Source organism: Crinia signifera, chromosome 1 (genome assembly GCF_055691185.1).
Source record: "Crinia signifera chromosome 1, ASM5569118v1, whole genome shotgun sequence".
NCBI classification, from domain to species: Eukaryota; Metazoa; Chordata; class Amphibia; order Anura; family Myobatrachidae; genus Crinia; species Crinia signifera.
Window position 1 is genome coordinate 208,305,211 of NC_139217.1, and position 13,013 is coordinate 208,318,223.

Genomic DNA, 13,013 nt, shown 5'->3' on the forward strand with positions numbered 1-13,013 from the left:
CCCACCGGAGTGGGTGCTATGCTGAGGGGCTGCGGACTGCAGGGCTGCGGAATAGCTAAGGGTTTGTTTTTTTATTAATATTCACCTTAGTTAGTTGCAGGTTACAGTGTGAAACTTCCAGGAGAAGTTTCTTAACACTGAAAGTGCAGCAGAGGCTGACAGATGCGTGTCCCGTTAGCTCTCTGTGGGCTGAGAGACCCTGTCTGCTCTCTCTGCACAGCGCTTTGATCTCAATTATAGAAGGACTCCTGGGCCCTGGGGAGTATCCTGATCCGGCTCCCCGACTAGATGGGGATCTTGGGAGACGGACTCTTCCACGATGGCGGCGCCATTTTGATGGGTTTTACAGGCAGAAATCATATTAAGGAATTGATGCCTGTGACAGGAGCCCCGCTGGGCACTTCCAAGTGGTCCCTTATCGGAGGGGGGGAGGTGTAAGGAAGGGAGGGCACCAAAACTACTTAACTCCCTGCTGAAGCAGGGACTTGGTCTCTTTCCGCACTCTGTTCTGGCGCTCTTTTCCCCACACTGTGCAGAGCTGGAAGGAGGATTTTTCAACTGCAGACAGAGTTACAGTTTCTTCTGTGCAGCGCTTCCCCTGGTGACCGCTGAGGGTCCATTACAGCAGACATATAAGTACACTGATACGTTATTCTGTACAAACGCCTGACATTTTGCACTGTGTGTTTATCATGACAGAAAGGTGTAGCACTGCTTTAGTGGGGGTGGGGGTGTCTGCCTTGTTAATAGACTGCAAGTTTTGTGGGGTCAAATTAACTTCTGAACAGATGGACCACTGGGATATGTGCCCTGCTTGTGAATCTGTGCCCTGTGGTGCCCAAGCCCAGAGGTTTGAACAGCCTGAGCCTGCGTGGGCGGCTTCCCTGGGGAGATCTGTGACTGCACTGGTGCAAGTGTTAAGTAGGCAAAGGGATGTGCTAGCTAGGTCACCTAGACCATTTTCTCCCTCTCAGCCTTCTGGGGGTTCTTCATTCTGTTATGGAACAATTTACTAGGGTCCCTGAGACTGTCTCCCCCAGGCAACCTTTGTCCACCCCTCCTCTCCTTTATTTAATTAATGACATGTTTTGGGACCAGAGAGAGGAGTTTGAATCTTCTACTCCGGGTATTGAGGATTTAATATTGGCTGTTAAACAGATATTAAATCTTACAGAGGCTGTCAAATTACAGCATCAGGGTGTGTTTAAGAAACAGTGCAGAGACACAGTTACTTTTCCCTCAGATGAGGGCATGAAAGGGAGGCGTGGAAAACGCCTGATAAAATACTTATTATGCCTAAAAAATTTGCCAACTTGTATCCCATGCCCAAGGAACAGGTAAAATTGTGGGAGAAGGTCCCGCTGGTAGAGGCTTCTGTGGCAAGGCTGTCAAAAGCAACAGTTTTGCCTGTCCGGAGGGGGCTGCCTTTAAGGACCCCGTTGACAAAAATATTCAGCCTGGGTGTCCAAGACTATGATTGTCTGGGCTGATTCCCTGTGTTCTCAGCTTCAACCTGATGTGGGGGCTTTTGTTTAGCAGAGAAGTTAAAGTGTGCAGCTGAATACATCTGTGAGGCTGGCGAAAAGGGTGTCAAAATGGCCTCAAAGGTGTCGGCCACTTCTGTAACAGCCAGGAGAGCTCTGTGGCTAAAAGCGTGGGAGGCTGACAGTGACTCCAGTAAGTCATTGGAAGCATTGGCGTTTAAGGGAGAACTGCTTTTTGGGTCTGAATTTAAGGGAGAACTGCTTTTTGGGTCTGAATTAGAGTCTCTAATTAAGCAGGCCACAGGGGAAAGAGTACCTTTCTCCCCACTCCGGCAGCTAAACACACAAGCTCTAAGTTGTGGTGTTTTTCGTTCCTCCTTTCGTCCCTCCTCTCGTGACGGTACGGCCAATAGAGGACAGTCTGGCAGAGGTAAATTTCCCTCCTCCAAAGGCAGGGCTCCCAGATCCCATTTTGCTACCTTTGCGAAGAAGAAATCTTCCAAAGGTGAGGAGAAGCCTTCCGCATGAGGGGTTGGAGGCTCCCCATTCTGGGAGCAGAGTGGTGGGTTACCTACTGCAGTTCCGAGACTCGTGGGTACTCTCCACTCAGGACGCTTGGGTTCAGGAGGTGGTTTCCCAGGACTACAGGATAAATCTCAGAGGAATCCCTCCGAAGAGATATCTGCTTACACCTTTACCAAAGGAAGCTTGCTTGAGAAAAGCCCTTTTGGGGGTGGCAACATCACTCACAAAAGGTGTGGTGATCCCGGTCCCACGGGAAGGCAGAAAGAAATTATTTTATTACATCCTTTTCTTTGTTCCCAAACCAGACGGGTCTTTCAGACCTCTTCTGAATCTGAAGTCCTTGAACCTACATTATGGGTGGTTCACTTCAAAATGGAGTCACTAAGGACGGTCTTCCTAAGCATGGAACCAGGGGATTTCTTGGCTTCGGTGGATATTCAAGATACATATCTGCCTATTTGCGCAGATCATCAATCTTTGCTGCGTTTGCAAAAAGTGATATTTATCTACAGTTCCCAGCCCTCCCATTCGGGTTAGCTATGGCACCGAGGGTATTTACAAAAGTTATGGCTGTTATGGCAGCGGCTCTCAGGTTAAAATAGATTGTGATCATTCCTTACTTGAACGACCTGCTGTTCAAGGCGGAGTCGGTGGAGAAGTTACAAGAAGAACTGCAAGTAGCAACAACTTTCCTTTCCGAGACCATGGGTGGATTTAAAATCTTCCAAAGTCTCACTTGGTTTCCACTCAGAGACTGCAGTTTCTGGCAGTGGTTCTGGACACGCATCTACATCGGGTGTTCCTTCCAGAATCGAAAGCCAGAGACATTAGTTTATTGGTATTTGCCATTCTTCAGTTACCAAACCCATCAGGTTGGAAGTGCATGAAGCTTCTGGGAAAGATGGTAGCAACTTTTGAAACACTGCAGTTTGCAAGTCTTGGTCAGGAAACCCAAAGTCCATGAAAAAGGAAACCTGGTCCTGTCTCAGGAAGCAAGGGATTCACTGATTTGGTGGACAGATCTGGAGACTCTACAACTGGATTGCTAACTTCAAAAATGGGATTGGCTGGTTCCTATTGGTACCGAGTACAAGCTTGATAAGGCACCTTCGCTGAATTCTTCTTCACTGCTCCAGAAGTCCATCTGTGACCTACAAAATACATCACAAGCTACTGGTATTGGAGCATGCAAGAGCATTTGGATCAAACTGGATATAAAAATGTCACTTTACCGATGGGGGAAACCTGGAGCTACTCTGGAGGGGGCATAGTTGTACAAGATTTAGAACAATACAAGAGTGAAATGTATCGACAACTGCAGGACTCATTTACAGACCACTCCCGGGCGACCCAACGTCACGATTCAATAAAGAATTACACAGCTTATTGCAACAAGCTGTTGATAAGAACATAATTTCCCTAAATGTTGCCAAACAGTTATTTGAGCCGAATCCACTAGCACCAGTCTTATACTCAATTCCAAAATGACATAAGGATGCGATCAATCTACCGGGTCGGCCGATAATATCGGCCAGAAATTCTGTGTACTACAAAATTTCCAAGTACTTGGACTCGTTTTTCAACCTGTAATACAGGCGAAGGAAACATATCTCAAGGACACTACATCTTTAATTCTAAAACGGCAATCTTTACCTGTATTACCAGACAAATGTTTAATCTGCACACTAGATGTTGAGAAATTCAGCTCCTGATTGGCAGCTAGGCAGCCAATAGAATCATTCAGAGGAGAGGCGCTGAAGATGAAACTTCAGCGTCTCTCCGGTTAGACCGTGAGAGAGTACCGGCCGGGACAGTAGCGTTTTTTTTTTTTTTAAGAAGACCTGGACTACGTCGGAAAGAAGAGGACATGATCTTCGCTGGAGGACCTTGGTGAGTAGGATTTTCTTCCACAGGTACCCCAATGGATTTCTTCGGATCCTGGACCCCGGACCCTGGAGTCTGAACCCTGGAGCACCGGATCCAGGAGCCTGGAGCACCAGACCCCATAGCCTGGAGCACCGGACCCTGGACCCCGGATCACGGCGTCTCCTCCTCCCCCCTGCAGCCGGAAGGACATCCCCAGCTGTGGCATGCTGCTGGGGGAGGTGGAGCAGCACGGAGGACAAGGAGGGGGTAGGAGTCTGCGACGGAAGGTGATGATACCCTGCCCTGCGTTGATGTGGCGGCCGGGTATTAGTACATTTGAAAATGTGGTAAAATGGGGGTTTTACCGCATTTTCGCTTAGAGAGCACACTTTGGGGCTGATTCTGGTTGACCTGCAATCTGTGAAATTGGCAGCATTGCAGGTCATCTAAATGTCACACGCACGACCGTCCCGTCCCCCCCCCCTGCACGCTGATTTCCCTGCATGCATGTGAATAGATGTTTAGCATTAACATCTATCTGCAGCCTTGCATGTGGGGGCAAAATCATTCGATGGACAACGACCCTCTAATGATTTCTACAGCGCTCGCAGATCTCTGTAACATTTTTGTCATCTACCTTGGTGGAACACTTTGGATGTAGGGACAGTCTCGCTAAAATCACACATTGCCCAACATCGAAAAAAACATCAAGCACATTGCCAGCCACAGAAGTGAACCACATTCAGATGCAGATTGGCCATAGCCCTCGCAGGGAAGATTCCCAGTAGGCCAACACACCTGCGAGATCACCTATCAACCAGCGTTTTTGTTTAAAGATGTGACCCTGTCCAGAGTGGTGGTCCCATCCTCTTCCTGTCTCCCACACTCTGCCGGTTCAAAGAGCAGAGTACCAGATGCTCAAAATACTCAGCTAAGGCAGGCGCTCATATATAACCATTGTGACATCTGTTAAAAGGATTGGACTGAGAGCTCCTAGGGGTAGGGGGGGAGATATTTCACCTGGGGGGGAGGGGGGGAGATATTTCACTGCATTTTAAAGGTCTGGTGCACCCCACAGGAGTGAACCACATTGCACCCCACAGGAGTGAACCACATTGCACTCCACAGGAGTAAGACGCATTGCCCCACACAGGAGTAAAACACATTACACCCCACAGAAGTAAAACACTGCCCCACACAGGAGTAAAATGCATTGCACCCTACAGGAGTAAAACACATTGCCCTTCACAGTAGTGTAACATGTTCTCCAACACAAAAAAAGACAACAACCATTGCCCTTCAGAAAAAAATATAAAACCTATAGTATATTGAATTGCTCCAGCCAGGCTGACCAGTCAGAGAGGAGCTCCCAAGTCCAAAAACAGCCTCAGTACAGCAGACATGCCCACCAGTCTTGTTCCCAGCATTGGCAGCACTGTTAACCTAGTTGGCCCTGCACCCATTTCCCCAACCAGCTATCCAAATGAATCACAGATAAGAGCCCCAGCCAATAAGAAACAACCTATTGGTTCTATTGGCTATTGCTGTCACATTGACCCCTTATGTAGAGACTCCCTCCAAGTGCACAACAGAATAAAATACCCCACTTTGGTGACCCCCCCCACATGCAGTATGTCCTATTAATATAAAAACTTACATGTAGGGGTGTAATCTGGCATGTAACATGTATGTATGCACATGGGTACTGCTCATATCTGTCATCTAAAGTTGTGCGGGTTTTATACCCCCATTGCCCTTCTGGAGACCACTACCTGCCTCTCTTGGGAGTCCTGCAGATGGGGGGTTTGGGTTGCGGAGCCAGAAGATAACTGTGTCTCTGCAGGTTGCGGCCTGATGAACCTCAATTGCCGGTTGTGAACCGGGGCACTCTCCATGCCATACAACTTGCCTGCAGCTGTGGCACCTCACAGTGGTTTAGTATGATTTACCTACAGTTATAATACCATCTGCCAAAATCCCAACCACTTAACTGACTGTCAGAATACTGCCACTTTCAAAATGCAATAATTATGCCGACATGGACAAAATGGTGACACAGTTAAAATGCTGGCATTTAAATGGTGACAGATCAAAAAGCCAACATAATTTTAAAAAAAATTGTGTCTATTTGGTGTCTATGCACTCGCCATGCATCGGGCACATCATATTATAATCTAACTATATGCCCACTTGGATCTTGAAGTAAGAACAAGTCAGTTTCAAAGAAAAAAACATGAAAAACTCATGTTGACTTTTTGACCGATCAGCATTTTAAATGTTGGCATTTTGACCTTGTCTGCATTTTGACCATGTCGGCAAAATATTTATCTGCATTTTGAACATGTCAGTATTTTGACCATCAGTCAATGGTGGTTGGTATTTTGACAGAATCAAGCAGGCTTCTCACTTGCGGTGCTCGGGTGACATAATGACGCACTGCACGACTGGGATCACTGAAGCCTGTTTTCTTCAGCAGCTAATTGCAGGAGTTGGTCGCGATCTACCAGTGGGAGCTTCCCAAGCTATCGGTAGATTACAAACGATGTTTTGGCCAGGTTTGGGATAGATAGATAGATAGATAGATAGATAGATAGATGTGTCTCAATTTTAACGGTTGTCGGGAGTTTAGTAGATCAATCAATCTGTCAGTCCTCTGCACACAAAACACTTCTGTGTCCAATGTAATCTTCACACATGCAGTTGAACATCATCAACTGACAGCCCATTTGCAAATGTATTGTCTGTTTGAATGATATTTATAAGCGTTTCCTCCTACATCACATATGTGTTCATTGTCCATCTGCTGCTCTGTTCACAGCCAAAATGAGCAGTTTGATGATGTGGGTTCTGACTGTTTGTTATTTAAAATGTAAATCCTATTCTGTTTAGGATGACAATACTTCAATTGATTTACTGAAGGCAATTTACTGTAAAACCTAAGGTCATGACATTTTAAATGAATGATGTAATTTTGATATGGAAACTACATATGTATACTGTATGTGACTTTTGATTTTATTAATACAACATGACATATGGGGGTTGAGTTAGGAGCTACTCCAGCTTCTGAGTGCAACATTATCAATGCTGTGTGTTTGTGGGGTGCCTTGCAGAACAAAATAATAGATTTGCATTAGCATGCAACACAGGACTAATAGTTTTTCTCGGTCCATACCTATCTTAACATAAGATTCAAACTTTTGTGTGCACAGCTGCAAAGAAAAGTGTGTTTTTAAAAGAAAAACAGGGGTTTTAAAAGATGCTCGATTAAGTCACCAGTATCTGAATGTTAGTAGACACAGGAGTCCTGGTTCAGCCGGTGAACCGGCTGGTCTGTTTCCTGAGTTGTGGAGAAATCTTGCTGTGCCACTGCATGCTGCTAAAACCGCTGGACCAGGACTCCTGTGTCTACTAACATTCGGATGCTGGTGACTTAATCGAGTATCTTTTAAAACTCCTGTGTACAGTATGTGAACTTTTATTTTTGAGTAAAATGTTTATTACATTTAGCTCACAAGCGCGCCTCCTCCATCCAGCAGGAGTCACTCACCAGTCTTGCAGTAAAAAATGTTTTTAATCAGGCAGCATGGCAGACAATTGTGCGGTCAACGTTTCGGTCCACCTCTGGGACCTTTGTCAATATATATATATATATATATATATATATATATATGTGGTGAAAAACAAGTGAAACTTTACTGGTCTACAGTTTCGGGGGGACTTCACCCCTTCATCAGGACCTTTTATATATATTTATAAAAACGGACCAAATTATGCACTCCCTATTTTTTAGCCAAGCCTCTGTGGCAACTAGGGTGTGTCGTATGGCTCTTGCCACTAGGTAGCGCACCTATTGGCTGCTGTGTATAGTGGGCAGGCAGGGACAGCAGGAGTACTGCAATGAGCTACGAGCAAGAAACCCCTGGTAATGAGCAAGAAACCCCCAGGGCAACAATAAAGAAATCCCTCGCAATGAGCATGCAGGTAAAAAAATATAAATTTATGTTGGGGGAGGGGCACCAGAGACGTTATTGGCTGGGAGAGGGGGGGGGGGATTTCTAGCTCTGCCTCTGCATATATTAATCCCTCCATATCATATGTAAAGCTCTCCTTATCACATATATATATATATATATATATATATATATATATATATATATAGTAGCTTCCTAGAACATTTTTTTTAAAACCCCATAACCTTATTTTAACTAACAGCATCTTTCCAACTGCAGAATAGCCTGGCTTTTTAAGATCCTGGCCCTGTTAGCTAATGTCATTGCAGCCTATGGGCTACATTTGGCTGAGCATATGCAGTAGCTCAGTCAGACTTGTACCCAGAAATAAATTGATTCTGTGTATGGTCATTGATTATGACATATTGGTCCCAAAGGCCATATAACCTACCAGTCAATAGGGCAATATAACATGCCAGGCCATCGGGCAGTGACTGCAACACAAGCACAGACATGTTTGTTACTTTTTAATACTTTCCATATAAATGAAGGAAGAGACAGAGGCAGATTTAGCAATCCTTTCTATTTTTGAATGATAAATTGGCCATCATCTAGTGTTGGTTACGGAGGGCATCACAGTGGTACAGATGGGATAGCTATTCACAAGCTGAAAATAGTCAGTTTCTCATATTTCAACACTGGATTTCATGAAAAAGGGAAAAATTTACCAAGATTGACAATTACAGCCAATCCACGATTTGAACCAGTATGACTGGGATCAGCTGTGATTGGCCTGAAAATATAGTTTGAGCATTTGGCGCATTTACCAAGCTGCCGAATTCCGAATACGTATATTCCGATGGCAATCGTATTTGGCTGCCGAGTTTCCCGGCAGTTATGGATGGGTATGGAGCTTCGCACGGATCAGTCAGATCCGTGCAGGCTTCTCTGTGTAAAATTGGCATGGCGCCCCCCTCCTGAGGGAAACCAGCCCTGGGCTCTTTGAGTCAGTCCTGGATTCCAAAATACTTGGGAAAAATGAACTGGGGACCCCCGTATTCAAGAAACCAGCACTGAGCTCCAACAGCCAGCGGTGTCATGCCACAGCCGGGGATACTTATTACATAAGGTCCCACGGCCAAAACATGACAACTGAGGCTGTTGTTCAACCCTGGACGGGGTCCGAGTAACTATCCACAGTATACTGATTGGCATTCAGATGATCAACAATTTAATGTGAAACCACAAGCAGCTCTAAGCTTAATATGAAGCCATACTTGAGCAGATTTAAACATTACTGTTTATTTACCAAATGTGTGTTTGCACCTTGTGAAGTGTTTATTCAGTGGGTAATCTTAACACAGATCCATTGATGGGATGACCCATTTAAAAACAGCTCTGTAAATGTGCATTGCTCAGTCACACACATGCTCCCTCCCTCTTCTCTCTCCCTCCCCAATGGCCAGCTGTACCTAGTACACTTATTATCTCAGGCTGTGCTGATAACATAAGGGAGAGAGCAGACAGGGAGAGAGAAAGAGAGTCTGAAAGCAGCATTCATATCTGAACAGCCATGAAATCCAGGAGAGACAAACTGAAAATCCCATCATTGACGTTAGAGTGAGTATTTGCATATGTGTACAATTGCCTGGGTCTGGGAGCCTCTTCGGCACACTGAATTAATAGACAAATACAGTGAGGTTCATGGTATTATTTTGGGAGGGTTTTGGGAAATGGCTGAACCAGCTGTTGAAGCCTGGTATTGTATCTAACAGTGCAATGAGTATAAGACATGAACGCAACATGTAGATTTATTTCACATCCCAGGAAATGGTTCATTAACAGAATAGCATTGACATATAGCTGTTAGAAATTGTCATATATATTGACGTATTTTCTACTGTCTAGCATTGACTGAGGTGATACAGTAACAGATGTTTACATTATTGTGGAGGACAGTGTCAATCAATGACAAACATTGAGTGGACTGTTGATGGTAAACAATGAATGAGATGGCTCCAATGACATGTTTTTACTTAGAAAATTGTTTCTTAGATGTAGATCTGATTTACAGCAGGAAGTACCATAGGGTAAGGGACACAGGCTAAAGAAGTGGGGCTACTCCCAATGGAAGGACGTCCACATTATAGTAAGCAAGGCTGATGTTTACATACTGTCATTTAGACTGATGCACAGATAGTTCCATGCACTTGGTAAATACTCATGTTGCATTGTACTGTGAAGTGAACATTGCAGTTCTAGAAAGGGAATTACATCCTCCCCCTGATTAGCAGAACTGTTGCAGCTCTTTGAAAGGAGTCCAAACCATATTCTCTGTATTTATGTACAGATAATATAAAAGTCTCCTCATTTTACAAAATGTTAAGACATTTTAAAGCTCTGCAGATTTTGGGCAGTTGTATTTTAATAATAGGAACTGCTTCTCTGCTAATGATATGCCCCCCCAATATCCTCGACTATCTCCACCACCACAGCAGTGTACAGCTTATACAGGCAATTTATAATCAGTTAATGCAATTATTCCATTGCAGTCAGGTTTCGATTGTGCAAACATCTCTCATTGTGAGTACAAAAGCTAGAATGCAGGTTATGACTATATTTATCTTACTCAGAGCCAAATGTAATAGGGTGTGAGCCTCAGAAAGTGAGAGATTTTGGGGGATTTTTCAAAGTGGCAATCTGTTTTTTGTATTGTAAATGATAGTGTAAATGATTGCCGCTTTCAAAAAATGGGACACCTCTCCCAAAATCTCCCACTTTCTGATGCTGACACCCTTTGTACATTTGGCCCTCAATGTTGGTGACTGACAGCAGCACTTAAAACTAATGAAATCAACAATAAAATCGGGCATGTTTTAGAATTTAATATTTTTATTTTAAATAATTTTGGTGAAACTGCATATAATCAGCAGTCCTAAAATAAATTGTATCCAATTGATTTGCACAGCATTTTGTTTGGATCTTTAGGGGAAATTTATTAGGATGAGAGATTCAGAAAGAGAATTGGTAAGAAATCTCGAGGGTTTTTTTAAGGATCCGATATGATATCCCGGCGGTCGGGATCCCGGCGTTCGGAATCCCGACACTGGAATCCCGACCGCCGAAATCCCGACAAGGGGGGGACATGGATCGCCCCCCCTTGCGGGCTCGCTGCGCTCGCCACGCAGCGGGCCCGGTGCCTCGCTACGCTCGGCACGCTATTTTATTCTCCCTCTATGGGTGTCGTGGACACCCACGGAGGGAGAAAGTTTCGGGATTTCGGCGGTCGGGATTCCAGTGTCGGGATTCCGACCGCCGGGATCCCGACCGCCGGCAAATCAACTGCATCCCTTTTTTAAAGCGGTAATCATTTACACTTCAAAATCAAACTGGTTTTGCCGTGTAAATAATTGCCGCTTTAAAAAAAAACCTGGATATTTCTTACCAAATCTCTCACTTTCTGAATCTCTCATCCTATTAAATTTCAACCTTGATGTTTATATCTGAGTGAAATGTCTACATATAAAGTCTAATTTGTCAATCAAATGTCACTTTTGTGTCTGGGTATACAGTGGTGCAAAAAAGTATTTGGACAGCCACCGATTGTGCAAGCTGACTTACTTAAAAAGAGGTCTGTAATTTCCATCATAAGTACACTTCAACTGTGATAGACAGAATGTGGGGAAAAAAAAACAGGAAATCACATTGTATGATTTTTAAACAATTTATTTGTATATTCTTGCATTATATTTGGACAATCAAAAAGTTAAACTCAATACTTTTGTAATATAACAGCTGAGGTCAAAAGTTTTCGGTAGTTCTTGACCAGGTTTGCACACACTGTAGCAGGTATTTTTCCCCACTCTCCCATCCAGATTTTCTCTAGATGTTTTGGGGCTGTCGCCGGGCATCATGGGCTTTCAACTCCCTCCACAGATTTTTGATTGGGTTAAGTTCTGGAGACTGGCTAGGCCACTCCAGAACCTTGAAATTCTTCTTACGGAGCAACTCATTAGTTGCCCGGGTGGTGTGTTTGGGGTAATTATCATGCTGGAAGACCCAGCTACTTTCCTTACCGAGGGAAGGAGGTTTTTGGCCAAAATCTCACGATACAACCTATCCTTAATAGGACAGGACATCCTTAATGTCCTGTCCCCTTTGCAGAAAAGAAACCACCAAAGCATCATGATTCCCCCCTCATGCTTCACAGTGGATATGGTGTTTTTGGGATGTCACTTATCATTCTTCTTCCTCCAAACACAGCGAGTGGAGTTGATACCAAAAAGTTATATTTAGCTCTCATCTGACCACATGACATTCTCCCAAGCCTCCTCTGGATCATCCAGATGTTCACTGGCAAAATTTAGACGGGCCTGGACATGTTCTGGCTTAAGCTGCAGGATTTGAATCCATGACAACGTAGTATGTTACTATTGGTAACCTTTGTGACTGAGGTCCCAGCTCTCTTGAGGTCATTGACCAGGTCCCCCAGTGTAGTTCTGAGCTGATTCCTCACCATTCTCAAGATCATTGATACCCCACAAGGTGAAATCTTGCATGGAGATTGTCATTTTTTAATAATTGCGCCAACAATTGATCTCTTCTCACAAGCTGCTTGCATATTGTCGAGTAGCTCCTCCCAGCCTTGTGCAGCGCTAAGATTTTGTCCCTGGTGTCCTTAGACAGCTTTCTGATCTTAAGGGCCCCACACACTGGGCGACTTGCAGGCATTTTCTGAGCGATTTTAATAAATTATTAGATTTAAAATGCGCAGCCCTGCTATTCTGAATCTGCCCAAGATTCAGAACAGCCACGCCGGATAATGCAGTGCAGTCGCTCAGAAGCTCCTGCTCATCTCCCGCATGTGTGGCACAGGGATGAGCAGGGCCCTCTGAGCAACTGTCACTGAAGACTCCGGAGAAGCCTGCTGACGACGACACTGAGAAGACCGCTGATGCCGCAGAGAAGCCCCGATGACACCGCTGCCGAGAAGCCACGCTGATGATGTTGCCGAGAAGACCTGCAGCGCAGTGCCCGCCACTCTTCACACGGTGGAAGCTGCGGTGGAGGACGCAACGCTGGACTCCGCACTTGGTAAGTATTTTTATTAAGTTTATTTAGGAAATTACTTTCTATAGCATATAACATTATTTTTGTGATGAAGTGCAGTATTTTACGTCACTTT

The 13,013-nt window shown here is 44.6% G+C and overlaps 1 protein-coding gene across 1 annotated transcript in view; it reads left to right on the forward strand.

Moving 5' to 3' along the window:
• Nucleotides 1–13,013, forward strand: part of MAST3 (microtubule associated serine/threonine kinase 3) — a 213,563-nt gene that overhangs the window by 55,476 nt on the left and 145,074 nt on the right.